We start from the raw sequence: 15662 nt of genomic DNA on the forward strand, positions 1-15662 counted from the left end.
GTCCGGAAGCGGTGCAGGCCGACTCGGCATGGAACCTGGAAGCTCACCACGTGGTTTCCCCGCCTGGCTGCAGCTGAGCGAGAGGATTCCGGAGGCCTCCTCGACCGGGGGCCGATCGACGTCTGTGGCCCTGGCGGCCAAAGCCGGATCCTGACCGGCACCGTCCCTTGTGTCCTCAACTCAGCCCTTCGGGGAGACCACTGCCCTGCGGTGGGTTCGGCGCCTGGAGCCTCCTGGGACCTAACCCTAACCCTAACCCGACACCGAACGGGGACCCTCCACCGACACCTAAGCCGGCCTCGAACCCTAAGCCTGCACTTGAGCCGCCTTGCTGCATGGGCCCTCACTTCAGCCCTCGAGGGAGATCACGAGACCGGAGTCGCTTCGGCCCTGGCGACGTCCCTGGACCGAACCCTAACCCTGGCTAAGGCTCCCTCCCCAAGAGGACCCAATGCCCACGTCGGACAACACCACGCGCCTGGCATCCGGAAGAGGTGCAGGCTGACTCGGCATGGAACCTGGAAGCTCACCATGGCGAATCCCAGGCCCGGCTGCAGCTGCCGAGAGGATTCCGGAGGCCTCCTCGACCAGGGGCCCAATCACGTGTGTGGCCTTGGCAGCCAAAGACGGATCCTGACCGGCACGGTCCCTTGTGCCCTCAACTCAGCCCTTCGGGGAGACCACGGCCCTGCTGTGGGTTCGGCGCCTGGAGCCTCCTGGGACCTAACCCTCACCCTAACCGTACCCCGAACCGGGACCCTCCACCGCAACCTAGGCCTGCCTCGAACCCTAACCCTGCAAGTGAGCCGCCTTCGGGCATGGGCCCTCACTTCAGCCCTCGAGGGAGATCACGAGACCGGAGTCGATTCAGCCCTGGCGACGTCCCTGGACCGAACCCTAACCCTAGCTCAGGCTCCCTCCCCATGGGGACCCAATGCCAACGTCTGACAACACCACGCGCCTGGGGTCCGGAAGCGGTGCAGGCCGACTCGGCATGGAACCTGGAAGCTCACCACGTGGTTTCCCCGCCTGGCTGCAGCTGAGCGAGAGGATTCCGGAGGCCTCCTCGACCGGGGGCCGATCGACGTCTGTGGCCCTGGCGGCCAAAGCCGGATCCTGACCGGCACCGTCCCTTGTGTCCTCAACTCAGCCCTTCGGGGAGACCACTGCCCTGCGGTGGGTTCGGCGCCTGGAGCCTCCTGGGACCTAACCCTAACCCTAACCCGACACCGAACGGGGACCCTCCACCGACACCTAAGCCGGCCTCGAACCCTAAGCCTGCACTTGAGCCGCCTTGCTGCCTGGGCCCTCACTTCAGCCCTCGAGGGAGATCACGAGACCGGAGTCGCTTCGGCCCTGGCGACGTCCCTGGACCGAACCCTAACCCTGGCTAAGGCTCTCTCCCCAAGAGGACCCAATGCCAACGTCGGACAACACCACGCGCCTGGCGTCCGGAAGAGGTGCAGGCTGACTCGGCATGGAACCTGGAAGCTCACCATGGCGAATCCCAGGCCCGGCTGCAGCTGCCGAGAGGATTCCGGAGGCCTCCTCGACCAGGGGCCCAATCACGTGTGTGGCCTTGGCAGCCAAAGACGGATCCTGACCGGCACGGTCCCTTGTGCCCTCAACTCAGCCCTTCGGGGAGACCACGGCCCTGCTGTGGGTTCGGCGCCTGGAGCCTCCTGGGACCTAACCCTCACCCTAACCGTACCCCGAACCGGGACCCTCCACCGCAACCTAGGCCTGCCTCGAACCCTAACCCTGCAAGTGAGCCGCCTTCGGGCATGGGCCCTCACTTCAGCCCTCGAGGGAGATCACGAGACCGGAGTCGATTCAGCCCTGGCGACGTCCCTGGACCGAACCCTAACCCTAGCTCAGGCTCCCTCCCCATGGGGACCCAATGCCAACGTCTGACAACACCACGCGCCTGGGGTCCGGAAGCGGTGCAGGCCGACTCGGCATGGAACCTGGAAGCTCACCACGTGGTTTCCCCGCCTGGCTGCAGCTGAGCGCGAGGATTCCGGAGGCCTCCTCGACCGGGGGCCGATCGAAGTCTGTGGCCCTGGCGGCCAAAGCCGGATCCTGACCGGCACCGTCCCTTGTGTCCTCAACTCAGCCCTTCGGGGAGACCACTGCCCTGCGGTGGGTTCGGCGCCTGGAGCCTCCTGGGACCTAACCCTAACCCTAACCCGACACCGAACGGGGACCCTCCACCGACACCTAAGCCGGCCTCGAACCCTAAGCCTGCACTTGAGCCGCCTTGCTGCATGGGCCCTCACTTCAGCCCTCGAGGGAGATCACGAGACCGGAGTCGCTTCGGCCCTGGCGACGTCCCTGGACCGAACCCTAACCCTGGCTAAGGCTCTCTCCCCAAGAGGACCCAATGCCAACGTCGGACAACACCACGCGCCTGGCGTCCGGAAGAGGTGCAGGCTGACTCGGCATGGAACCTGGAAGCTCACCATGGCGAATCCCAGGCCCGGCTGCAGCTGCCGAGAGGATTCCGGAGGCCTCCTCGACCAGGGGCCCAATCACGTGTGTGGCCTTGGCAGCCAAAGACGGATCCTGACCGGCACGGTCCCTTGTGCCCTCAACTCAGCCCTTCGGGGAGACCACGGCCCTGCTGTGGGTTCGGCGCCTGGAGCCTCCTGGGACCTAACCCTCACCCTAACCGTACCCCGAACCGGGACCCTCCACCGCAACCTAGGCCTGCCTCGAACCCTAACCCTGCAAGTGAGCCGCCTTCGGGCATGGGCCCTCACTTCAGCCCTCGAGGGAGATCACGAGACCGGAGTCGATTCAGCCCTGGCGACGTCCCTGGACCGAACCCTAACCCTAGCTCAGGCTCCCTCCCCATGGGGACCCAATGCCAACGTCTGACAACACCACGCGCCTGGGGTCCGGAAGCGGTGCAGGCCGACTCGGCATGGAACCTGGAAGCTCACCACGTGGTTTCCCCGCCTGGCTGCAGCTGAGCGAGAGGATTCCGGAGGCCTCCTCGACCGGGGGCCGATCGACGTCTGTGGCCCTGGCGGCCAAAGCCGGATCCTGACCGGCACCGTCCCTTGTGTCCTCAACTCAGCCCTTCGGGGAGACCACTGCCCTGCGGTGGGTTCGGCGCCTGGAGCCTCCTGGGACCTAACCCTAACCCTAACCCGACACCGAACGGGGACCCTCCACCGACACCTAAGCCGGCCTCGAACCCTAAGCCTGCACTTGAGCCGCCTTGCTGCATGGGCCCTCACTTCAGCCCTCGAGGGAGATCACGAGACCGGAGTCGCTTCGGCCCTGGCGACGTCCCTGGACCGAACCCTAACCCTAGCTCAGGCTCCCTCCCCATGGGGACCCAATGCCAACGTCTGACAACACCACGCGCCTGGGGTCCGGAAGCGGTGCAGGCCGACTCGGCATGGAACCTGGAAGCTCACCACGTGGTTTCCCCGCCTGGCTGCAGCTGAGCGAGAGGATTCCGGAGGCCTCCTCGACCGGGGGCCGATCGACGTCTGTGGCCCTGGCGGCCAAAGCCGGATCCTGACCGGCACCGTCCCTTGTGTCCTCAACTCAGCCCTTCGGGGAGACCACTGCCCTGCGGTGGGTTCGGCGCCTGGAGCCTCCTGGGACCTAACCCTAACCCTAACCCGACACCGAACGGGGACCCTCCACCGACACCTAAGCCGGCCTCGAACCCTAAGCCTGCACTTGAGCCGCCTTGCTGCATGGGCCCTCACTTCAGCCCTCGAGGGAGATCACGAGACCGGAGTCGCTTCGGCCCTGGCGACGTCCCTGGACCGCACCCTAACCCTGGCTGAGGCTCTCTCCCCAAGAGGACCCAATGCCCACGTCGGACAACACCACGCGCCTGGCGTCCGGAAGAGGTGCAGGCTGACTCGGCATGGAACCTGGAAGCTCACCATGGCGAATCCCAGGCCCGGCTGCAGCTGCCGAGAGGATTCCGGAGGCCTCGTCGACCAGGGGCCCAATCACGTGTGTGGCCTTGGCAGCCAAATACGGATCCTGACCGGCACGGTCCCTTGTGCCCTCAACTCAGCCCTTCGGGGAGACCACGGCCCTGCTGTGGGTTCGGCGCCTGGAGCCTCCTGGGACCTAACCCTCACCCTAACCGTACCCCGAACCGGGACCCTCCACCGCAACCTAGGCCTGCCTCGAACCCTAACCCTGCAAGTGAGCCGCCTTCGGGCATGGGCCCTCACTTCAGCCCTCGAGGGAGATCACGAGACCGGAGTCGATTCAGCCCTGGCGACGTCCCTGGACCGAACCCTAACCCTAGCTCAGGCTCCCTCCCCATGGGGACCCAATGCCAACGTCTGACAACACCACGCGCCTGGGGTCCGGAAGCGGTGCAGGCCGACTCGGCATGGAACCTGGAAGCTCACCACGTGGTTTCCCCGCCTGGCTGCAGCTGAGCGAGAGGATTCCGGAGGCCTCCTCGACCGGGGGCCGATCGACGTCTGTGGCCCTGGCGGCCAAAGCCGGATCCTGACCGGCACCGTCCCTTGTGTCCTCAACTCAGCCCTTCGGGGAGACCACTGCCCTGCGGTGGGTTCGGCGCCTGGAGCCTCCTGGGACCTAACCCTAACCCTAACCCGACACCGAACGGGGACCCTCCACCGACACCTAAGCCGGCCTCGAACCCTAAGCCTGCACTTGAGCCGCCTTGCTGCATGGGCCCTCACTTCAGCCCTCGAGGGAGATCACGAGACCGGAGTCGCTTCGGCCCTGGCGACGTCCCTGGACCGAACCCTAACCCTAGCTCAGGCTCCCTCCCCATGGGGACCCAATGCCAACGTCTGACAACACCACGCGCCTGGGGTCCGGAAGCGGTGCAGGCCGACTCGGCATGGAACCTGGAAGCTCACCACGTGGTTTCCCCGCCTGGCTGCAGCTGAGCGAGAGGATTCCGGAGGCCTCCTCGACCGGGGGCCGATCGACGTCTGTGGCCCTGGCGGCCAAAGCCGGATCCTGACCGGCACCGTCCCTTGTGTCCTCAACTCAGCCCTTCGGGGAGACCACTGCCCTGCGGTGGGTTCGGCGCCTGGAGCCTCCTGGGACCTAACCCTAACCCTAACCCGACACCGAACGGGGACCCTCCACCGACACCTAAGCCGGCCTCGAACCCTAAGCCTGCACTTGAGCCGCCTTGCTGCATGGGCCCTCACTTCAGCCCTCGAGGGAGATCACGAGACCGGAGTCGCTTCGGCCCTGGCGACGTCCCTGGACCGAACCCTAACCCTGGCTAAGGCTCCCTCCCCAAGAGGACCCAATGCCCACGTCGGACAACACCACGCGCCTGGCATCCGGAAGAGGTGCAGGCTGACTCGGCATGGAACCTGGAAGCTCACCATGGCGAATCCCAGGCCCGGCTGCAGCTGCCGAGAGGATTCCGGAGGCCTCCTCGACCAGGGGCCCAATCACGTGTGTGGCCTTGGCAGCCAAAGACGGATCCTGACCGGCACGGTCCCTTGTGCCCTCAACTCAGCCCTTCGGGGAGACCACGGCCCTGCTGTGGGTTCGGCGCCTGGAGCCTCCTGGGACCTAACCCTCACCCTAACCGTACCCCGAACCGGGACCCTCCACCGCAACCTAGGCCTGCCTCGAACCCTAACCCTGCAAGTGAGCCGCCTTCGGGCATGGGCCCTCACTTCAGCCCTCGAGGGAGATCACGAGACCGGAGTCGATTCAGCCCTGGCGACGTCCCTGGACCGAACCCTAACCCTAGCTCAGGCTCCCTCCCCATGGGGACCCAATGCCAACGTCTGACAACACCACGCGCCTGGGGTCCGGAAGCGGTGCAGGCCGACTCGGCATGGAACCTGGAAGCTCACCACGTGGTTTCCCCGCCTGGCTGCAGCTGAGCGAGAGGATTCCGGAGGCCTCCTCGACCGGGGGCCGATCGACGTCTGTGGCCCTGGCGGCCAAAGCCGGATCCTGACCGGCACCGTCCCTTGTGTCCTCAACTCAGCCCTTCGGGGAGACCACTGCCCTGCGGTGGGTTCGGCGCCTGGAGCCTCCTGGGACCTAACCCTAACCCTAACCCGACACCGAACGGGGACCCTCCACCGACACCTAAGCCGGCCTCGAACCCTAAGCCTGCACTTGAGCCGCCTTGCTGCCTGGGCCCTCACTTCAGCCCTCGAGGGAGATCACGAGACCGGAGTCGCTTCGGCCCTGGCGACGTCCCTGGACCGAACCCTAACCCTGGCTAAGGCTCTCTCCCCAAGAGGACCCAATGCCAACGTCGGACAACACCACGCGCCTGGCGTCCGGAAGAGGTGCAGGCTGACTCGGCATGGAACCTGGAAGCTCACCATGGCGAATCCCAGGCCCGGCTGCAGCTGCCGAGAGGATTCCGGAGGCCTCCTCGACCAGGGGCCCAATCACGTGTGTGGCCTTGGCAGCCAAAGACGGATCCTGACCGGCACGGTCCCTTGTGCCCTCAACTCAGCCCTTCGGGGAGACCACGGCCCTGCTGTGGGTTCGGCGCCTGGAGCCTCCTGGGACCTAACCCTCACCCTAACCGTACCCCGAACCGGGACCCTCCACCGCAACCTAGGCCTGCCTCGAACCCTAACCCTGCAAGTGAGCCGCCTTCGGGCATGGGCCCTCACTTCAGCCCTCGAGGGAGATCACGAGACCGGAGTCGATTCAGCCCTGGCGACGTCCCTGGACCGAACCCTAACCCTAGCTCAGGCTCCCTCCCCATGGGGACCCAATGCCAACGTCTGACAACACCACGCGCCTGGGGTCCGGAAGCGGTGCAGGCCGACTCGGCATGGAACCTGGAAGCTCACCACGTGGTTTCCCCGCCTGGCTGCAGCTGAGCGCGAGGATTCCGGAGGCCTCCTCGACCGGGGGCCGATCGACGTCTGTGGCCCTGGCGGCCAAAGCCGGATCCTGACCGGCACCGTCCCTTGTGTCCTCAACTCAGCCCTTCGGGGAGACCACTGCCCTGCGGTGGGTTCGGCGCCTGGAGCCTCCTGGGACCTAACCCTAACCCTAACCCGACACCGAACGGGGACCCTCCACCGACACCTAAGCCGGCCTCGAACCCTAAGCCTGCACTTGAGCCGCCTTGCTGCATGGGCCCTCACTTCAGCCCTCGAGGGAGATCACGAGACCGGAGTCGCTTCGGCCCTGGCGACGTCCCTGGACCGAACCCTAACCCTGGCTAAGGCTCTCTCCCCAAGAGGACCCAATGCCAACGTCGGACAACACCACGCGCCTGGCGTCCGGAAGAGGTGCAGGCTGACTCGGCATGGAACCTGGAAGCTCACCATGGCGAATCCCAGGCCCGGCTGCAGCTGCCGAGAGGATTCCGGAGGCCTCCTCGACCAGGGGCCCAATCACGTGTGTGGCCTTGGCAGCCAAAGACGGATCCTGACCGGCACGGTCCCTTGTGCCCTCAACTCAGCCCTTCGGGGAGACCACGGCCCTGCTGTGGGTTCGGCGCCTGGAGCCTCCTGGGACCTAACCCTCACCCTAACCGTACCCCGAACCGGGACCCTCCACCGCAACCTAGGCCTGCCTCGAACCCTAACCCTGCAAGTGAGCCGCCTTCGGGCATGGGCCCTCACTTCAGCCCTCGAGGGAGATCACGAGACCGGAGTCGATTCAGCCCTGGCGACGTCCCTGGACCGAACCCTAACCCTAGCTCAGGCTCCCTCCCCATGGGGACCCAATGCCAACGTCTGACAACACCACGCGCCTGGGGTCCGGAAGCGGTGCAGGCCGACTCGGCATGGAACCTGGAAGCTCACCACGTGGTTTCCCCGCCTGGCTGCAGCTGAGCGAGAGGATTCCGGAGGCCTCCTCGACCGGGGGCCGATCGACGTCTGTGGCCCTGGCGGCCAAAGCCGGATCCTGACCGGCACCGTCCCTTGTGTCCTCAACTCAGCCCTTCGGGGAGACCACTGCCCTGCGGTGGGTTCGGCGCCTGGAGCCTCCTGGGACCTAACCCTAACCCTAACCCGACACCGAACGGGGACCCTCCACCGACACCTAAGCCGGCCTCGAACCCTAAGCCTGCACTTGAGCCGCCTTGCTGCATGGGCCCTCACTTCAGCCCTCGAGGGAGATCACGAGACCGGAGTCGCTTCGGCCCTGGCGACGTCCCTGGACCGAACCCTAACCCTAGCTCAGGCTCCCTCCCCATGGGGACCCAATGCCAACGTCTGACAACACCACGCGCCTGGGGTCCGGAAGCGGTGCAGGCCGACTCGGCATGGAACCTGGAAGCTCACCACGTGGTTTCCCCGCCTGGCTGCAGCTGAGCGAGAGGATTCCGGAGGCCTCCTCGACCGGGGGCCGATCGACGTCTGTGGCCCTGGCGGCCAAAGCCGGATCCTGACCGGCACCGTCCCTTGTGTCCTCAACTCAGCCCTTCGGGGAGACCACTGCCCTGCGGTGGGTTCGGCGCCTGGAGCCTCCTGGGACCTAACCCTAACCCTAACCCGACACCGAACGGGGACCCTCCACCGACACCTAAGCCGGCCTCGAACCCTAAGCCTGCACTTGAGCCGCCTTGCTGCATGGGCCCTCACTTCAGCCCTCGAGGGAGATCACGAGACCGGAGTCGCTTCGGCCCTGGCGACGTCCCTGGACCGAACCCTAACCCTGGCTAAGGCTCCCTCCCCAAGAGGACCCAATGCCCACGTCGGACAACACCACGCGCCTGGCATCCGGAAGAGGTGCAGGCTGACTCGGCATGGAACCTGGAAGCTCACCATGCCGAATCCCAGGCCCGGCTGCAGCTGCCGAGAGGATTCCGGAGGCCTCCTCGACCAGGGGCCCAATCACGTGTGTGGCCTTGGCAGCCAAAGACGGATCCTGACCGGCACGGTCCCTTGTGCCCTCAACTCAGCCCTTCGGGGAGACCACGGCCCTGCTGTGGGTTCGGCGCCTGGAGCCTCCTGGGACCTAACCCTCACCCTAACCGTACCCCGAACCGGGACCCTCCACCGCAACCTAGGCCTGCCTCGAACCCTAACCCTGCAAGTGAGCCGCCTTCGGGCATGGGCCCTCACTTCAGCCCTCGAGGGAGATCACGAGACCGGAGTCGATTCAGCCCTGGCGACGTCCCTGGACCGAACCCTAACCCTAGCTCAGGCTCCCTCACCATGGGGACCCAATGCCAACGTCTGACAACACCACGCGCCTGGGGTCCGGAAGCGGTGCAGGCCGACTCGGCATGGAACCTGGAAGCTCACCACGTGGTTTCCCCGCCTGGCTGCAGCTGAGCGAGAGGATTCCGGAGGCCTCCTCGACCGGGGGCCGATCGACGTCTGTGGCCCTGGCGGCCAAAGCCGGATCCTGACCGGCACCGTCCCTTGTGTCCTCAACTCAGCCCTTCGGGGAGACCACTGCCCTGCGGTGGGTTCGGCGCCTGGAGCCTCCTGGGACCTAACCCTAACCCTAACCCGACACCGAACGGGGACCCTCCACCGACACCTAAGCCGGCCTCGAACCCTAAGCCTGCACTTGAGCCGCCTTGCTGCATGGGCCCTCACTTCAGCCCTCGAGGGAGATCACGAGACCGGAGTCGCTTCGGCCCTGGCGACGTCCCTGGACCGAACCCTAACCCTGGCTAAGGCTCCCTCCCCAAGAGGACCCAATGCCCACGTCGGACAACACCACGCGCCTGGCGTCCGGAAGAGGTGCAGGCTGACTCGGCATGGAACCTGGAAGCTCACCATGCCGAATCCCAGGCCCGGCTGCAGCTGCCGAGAGGATTCCGGAGGCCTCCTCGACCAGGGGCCCAATCACGTGTGTGGCCTTGGCAGCCAAAGACGCATCCTGACCGGCACGGTCCCTTGTGCCCTCAACTCAGCCCTTCGGGGAGACCACGGCCCTGCTGTGGGTTCGGCGCCTGGAGCCTCCTGGGACCTAACCCTCACCCTAACCGTACCCCGAACCGGGACCCTCCACCGCAACCTAGGCCTGCCTCGAACCCTAACCCTGCAAGTGAGCCGCCTTCGGGCATGGGCCCTCACTTCAGCCCTCGAGGGAGATCACGAGACCGGAGTCGATTCAGCCCTGGCGACGTCCCTGGACCGAACCCTAACCCTAGCTCAGGCTCCCTCCCCATGGGGACCCAATGCCAACGTCTGACAACACCACGCGCCTGGGGTCCGGAAGCGGTGCAGGCCGACTCGGCATGGAACCTGGAAGCTCACCACGTGGTTTCCCCGCCTGGCTGCAGCTGAGCGAGAGGATTCCGGAGGCCTCCTCGACCGGGGGCCGATCGACGTCTGTGGCCCTGGCGGCCAAAGCCGGATCCTGACCGGCACCGTCCCTTGTGTCCTCAACTCAGCCCTTCGGGGAGACCACTGCCCTGCGGTGGGTTCGGCGCCTGGAGCCTCCTGGGAACTAACCCTAACCCTAACCCGACACCGAACGGGGACCCTCCACCGACACCTAAGCCGGCCTCGAACCCTAAGCCTGCACTTGAGCCGCCTTGCTGCCTGGGCCCTCACTTCAGCCCTCGAGGGAGATCACGAGACCGGAGTCGCTTCGGCCCTGGCGACGTCCCTGGACCGAACCCTAACCCTGGCTAAGGCTCTCTCCCCAAGAGGACCCAATGCCAACGTCGGACAACACCACGCGCCTGGCGTCCGGAAGAGGTGCAGGCTGACTCGGCATGGAACCTGGAAGCTCACCATGGCGAATCCCAGGCCCGGCTGCAGCTGCCGAGAGGATTCCGGAGGCCTCCTCGACCAGGGGCCCAATCACGTGTGTGGCCTTGGCAGCCAAAGACGGATCCTGACCGGCACGGTCCCTTGTGCCCTCAACTCAGCCCTTCGGGGAGACCACGGCCCTGCTGTGGGTTCGGCGCCTGGAGCCTCCTGGGACCTAACCCTCACCCTAACCGTACCCCGAACCGGGACCCTCCACCGCAACCTAGGCCTGCCTCGAACCCTAACCCTGCAAGTGAGCCGCCTTCGGGCATGGGCCCTCACTTCAGCCCTCGAGGGAGATCACGAGACCGGAGTCGATTCAGCCCTGGCGACGTCCCTGGACCGAACCCTAACCCTAGCTCAGGCTCCCTCCCCATGGGGACCCAATGCCAACGTCTGACAACACCACGCGCCTGGGGTCCGGAAGCGGTGCAGGCCGACTCGGCATGGAACCTGGAAGCTCACCACGTGGTTTCCCCGCCTGGCTGCAGCTGAGCGAGAGGATTCCGGAGGCCTCCTCGACCGGGGGCCGATCGACGTCTGTGGCCCTGGCGGCCAAAGCCGGATCCTGACCGGCACCGTCCCTTGTGTCCTCAACTCAGCCCTTCGGGGAGACCACTGCCCTGCGGTGGGTTCGGCGCCTGGAGCCTCCTGGGACCTAACCCTAACCCTAACCCGACACCGAACGGGGACCCTCCACCGACACCTAAGCCGGCCTCGAACCCTAAGCCTGCACTTGAGCCGCCTTGCTGCCTGGGCCCTCACTTCAGCCCTCGAGGGAGATCACGAGACCGGAGTCGCTTCGGCCCTGGCGACGTCCCTGGACCGAACCCTAACCCTGGCTAAGGCTCTCTCCCCAAGAGGACCCAATGCCAACGTCGGACAACACCACGCACCTGGCGTCCGGAAGAGGTGCAGGCTGACTCGGCATGGAACCTGGAAGCTCACCATGGCGAATCCCAGGCCCGGCTGCAGCTGCCGAGAGGATTCCGGAGGCCTCGTCGACCAGGGGCCCAATCACGTGTGTGGCCTTGGCAGCCAAAGACGGATCCTGACCGGCACGGTCCCTTGTGCCCTCAACTCAGCCCTTCGGGGAGACCACGGCCCTGCTGTGGGTTCGGCGCCTGGAGCCTCCTGGGACCTAACCCTCACCCTAACCGTACCCCGAACCGGGACCCTCCACCGCAACCTAGGCCTGCCTCGAACCCTAACCCTGCAAGTGAGCCGCCTTCGGGCATGGGCCCTCACTTCAGCCCTCGAGGGAGATCACGAGACCGGAGTCGATTCAGCCCTGGCGACGTCCCTGGACCGAACCCTAACCCTAGCTCAGGCTCCCTCCCCATGGGGACCCAATGCCAACGTCTGACAACACCACGCGCCTGGGGTCCGGAAGCGGTGCAGGCCGACTCGGCATGGAACCTGGAAGCTCACCACGTGGTTTCCCCGCCTGGCTGCAGCTGAGCGAGAGGATTCCGGAGGCCTCCTCGACCGGGGGCCGATCGACGTCTGTGGCCCTGGCGGCCAAAGCCGGATCCTGACCGGCACCGTCCCTTGTGTCCTCAACTCAGCCCTTCGGGGAGACCACTGCCCTGCGGTGGGTTCGGCGCCTGGAGCCTCCTGGGACCTAACCCTAACCCTAACCCGACACCGAACGGGGACCCTCCACCGACACCTAAGCCGGCCTCGAACCCTAAGCCTGCACTTGAGCCGCCTTGCTGCATGGGCCCTCACTTCAGCCCTCGAGGGAGATCACGAGACCGGAGTCGCTTCGGCCCTGGCGACGTCCCTGGACCGAACCCTAACCCTGGCTAAGGCTCTCTCCCCAAGAGGACCCAATGCCAACGTCGGACAACACCACGCGCCTGGCGTCCGGAAGAGGTGCAGGCTGACTCGGCATGGAACCTGGAAGCTCACCATGGCGAATCCCAGGCCCGGCTGCAGCTGCCGAGAGGATTCCGGAGGCCTCCTCGACCAGGGGCCCAATCACGTGTGTGGCCTTGGCAGCCAAAGACGGATCCTGACCGGCACGGTCCCTTGTGCCCTCAACTCAGCCCTTCGGGGAGACCACGGCCCTGCTGTGGGTTCGGCGCCTGGAGCCTCCTGGGACCTAACCCTCACCCTAACCGTACCCCGAACCGGGACCCTCCACCGCAACCTAGGCCTGCCTCGAACCCTAACCCTGCAAGTGAGCCGCCTTCGGGCATGGGCCCTCACTTCAGCCCTCGAGGGAGATCACGAGACCGGAGTCGATTCAGCCCTGGCGACGTCCCTGGACCGAACCCTAACCCTAGCTCAGGCTCCCTCCCCATGGGGACCCAATGCCAACGTCTGACAACACCACGCGCCTGGGGTCCGGAAGCGGTGCAGGCCGACTCGGCATGGAACCTGGAAGCTCACCACGTGGTTTCCCCGCCTGGCTGCAGCTGAGCGAGAGGATTCCGGAGGCCTCCTCGACCGGGGGCCGATCGACGTCTGTGGCCCTGGCGGCCAAAGCCGGATCCTGACCGGCACCGTCCCTTGTGTCCTCAACTCAGCCCTTCGGGGAGACCACTGCCCTGCGGTGGGTTCGGCGCCTGGAGCCTCCTGGGACCTAACCCTAACCCTAACCCGACACCGAACGGGGACCCTCCACCGACACCTAAGCCGGCCTCGAACCCTAAGCCTGCACTTGAGCCGCCTTGCTGCCTGGGCCCTCACTTCAGCCCTCGAGGGAGATCACGAGACCGGAGTCGCTTCGGCCCTGGCGACGTCCCTGGACCGAACCCTAACCCTGGCTAAGGCTCTCTCCCCAAGAGGACCCAATGCCAACGTCGGACAACACCACGCGCCTGGCGTCCGGAAGAGGTGCAGGCTGACTCGGCATGGAACCTGGAAGCTCACCATGGCGAATCCCAGGCCCGGCTGCAGCTGCCGAGAGGATTCCGGAGGCCTCGTCGACCAGGGGCCCAATCACGTGTGTGGCCTTGGCAGCCAAAGACGGATCCTGACCGGCACGGTCCCTTGTGCCCTCAACTCAGCCCTTCGGGGAGACCACGGCCCTGCTGTGGGTTCGGCGCCTGGAGCCTCCTGGGACCTAACCCTCACCCTAACCGTACCCCGAACCGGGACCCTCCACCGCAACCTAGGCCTGCCTCGAACCCTAACCCTGCAAGTGAGCCGCCTTCGGGCATGGGCCCTCACTTCAGCCCTCGAGGGAGATCACGAGACCGGAGTCGATTCAGCCCTGGCGACGTCCCTGGACCGAACCCTAACCCTAGCTCAGGCTCCCTCCCCATGGGGACCCAATGCCAACGTCTGACAACACCACGCGCCTGGGGTCCGGAAGCGGTGCAGGCCGACTCGGCATGGAACCTGGAAGCTCACCACGTGGTTTCCCCGCCTGGCTGCAGCTGAGCGAGAGGATTCCGGAGGCCTCCTCGACCGGGGGCCGATCGACGTCTGTGGCCCTGGCGGCCAAAGCCGGATCCTGACCGGCACCGTCCCTTGTGTCCTCAACTCAGCCCTTCGGGGAGACCACTGCCCTGCGGTGGGTTCGGCGCCTGGAGCCTCCTGGGACCTAACCCTAACCCTAACCCGACACCGAACGGGGACCCTCCACCGACACCTAAGCCGGCCTCGAACCCTAAGCCTGCACTTGAGCCGCCTTGCTGCCTGGGCCCTCACTTCAGCCCTCGAGGGAGATCACGAGACCGGAGTCGCTTCGGCCCTGGCGACGTCCCTGGACCGAACCCTAACCCTGGCTAAGGCTCTCTCCCCAAGAGGACCCAATGCCAACGTCGGACAACACCACGCGCCTGGCGTCCGGAAGAGGTGCAGGCTGACTCGGCATGGAACCTGGAAGCTCACCATGGCGAATCCCAGGCCCGGCTGCAGCTGCCGAGAGGATTCCGGAGGCCTCCTCGACCAGGGGCCCAATCACGTGTGTGGCCTTGGCAGCCAAAGACGGATCCTGACCGGCACGGTCCCTTGTGCCCTCAACTCAGCCCTTCGGGGAGACCACGGCCCTGCTGTGGGTTCGGCGCCTGGAGCCTCCTGGGACCTAACCCTCACCCTAACCGTACCCCGAACCGGGACCCTCCACCGCAACCTAGGCCTGCCTCGAACCCTAACCCTGCAAGTGAGCCGCCTTCGGGCATGGGCCCTCACTTCAGCCCTCGAGGGAGATCACGAGACCGGAGTCGATTCAGCCCTGGCGACGTCCCTGGACCGAACCCTAACCCTAGCTCAGGCTCCCTCCCCATGGGGACCCAATGCCAACGTCTGACAACACCACGCGCCTGGGGTCCGGAAGCGGTGCAGGCCGACTCGGCATGGAACCTGGAAGCTCACCACGTGGTTTCCCCGCCTGGCTGCAGCTGAGCGAGAGGATTCCGGAGGCCTCCTCGACCGGGGGCCGATCGACGTCTGTGGCCCTGGTGGCCAAAGCCGGATCCTGACCGGCACCGTCCCTTGTGTCCTCAACTCAGCCCTTCGGGGAGACCACTGCCCTGCGGTGGGTTCGGCGCCTGGAGCCTCCTGGGACCTAACCCTAACCCTAACCCGACACCGAACGGGGACCCTCCACCGACACCTAAGCCGGCCTCGAACCCTAAGCCTGCACTTGAGCCGCCTTGCTGCATGGGCCCTCACTTCAGCCCTCGAGGGAGATCACGAGACCGGAGTCGCTTCGGCCCTGGCGACGTCCCTGGACCGAACCCTAACCCTGGCTAAGGCTCCCTCCCCAAGAGGACCCAATGCCCACGTCGGACAACACCACGCGCCTGGCGTCCGGAAGAGGTGCAGGCTGACTCGGCATGGAACCTGGAAGCTCACCATGCCGAATCCCAGGCCCGGCTGCAGCTGCCGAGAGGATTCCGGAGGCCTCCTCGACCAGGGGCCCAATCACGTGTGTGGCCTTGGCAGCCAAAGACGCATCCTGACCGGCACGGTCCCTTGTGCCCTCAACTCAGCCCTTCGGGGAGACCACGGCCC

The sequence above is a fragment of the Panthera onca genome, chromosome X, assembly GCF_046562875.1.
Source record: "Panthera onca isolate mPanOnc1 chromosome X, mPanOnc1 haplotype 2, whole genome shotgun sequence".
Classification (NCBI taxonomy): domain Eukaryota; kingdom Metazoa; phylum Chordata; class Mammalia; order Carnivora; family Felidae; genus Panthera; species Panthera onca.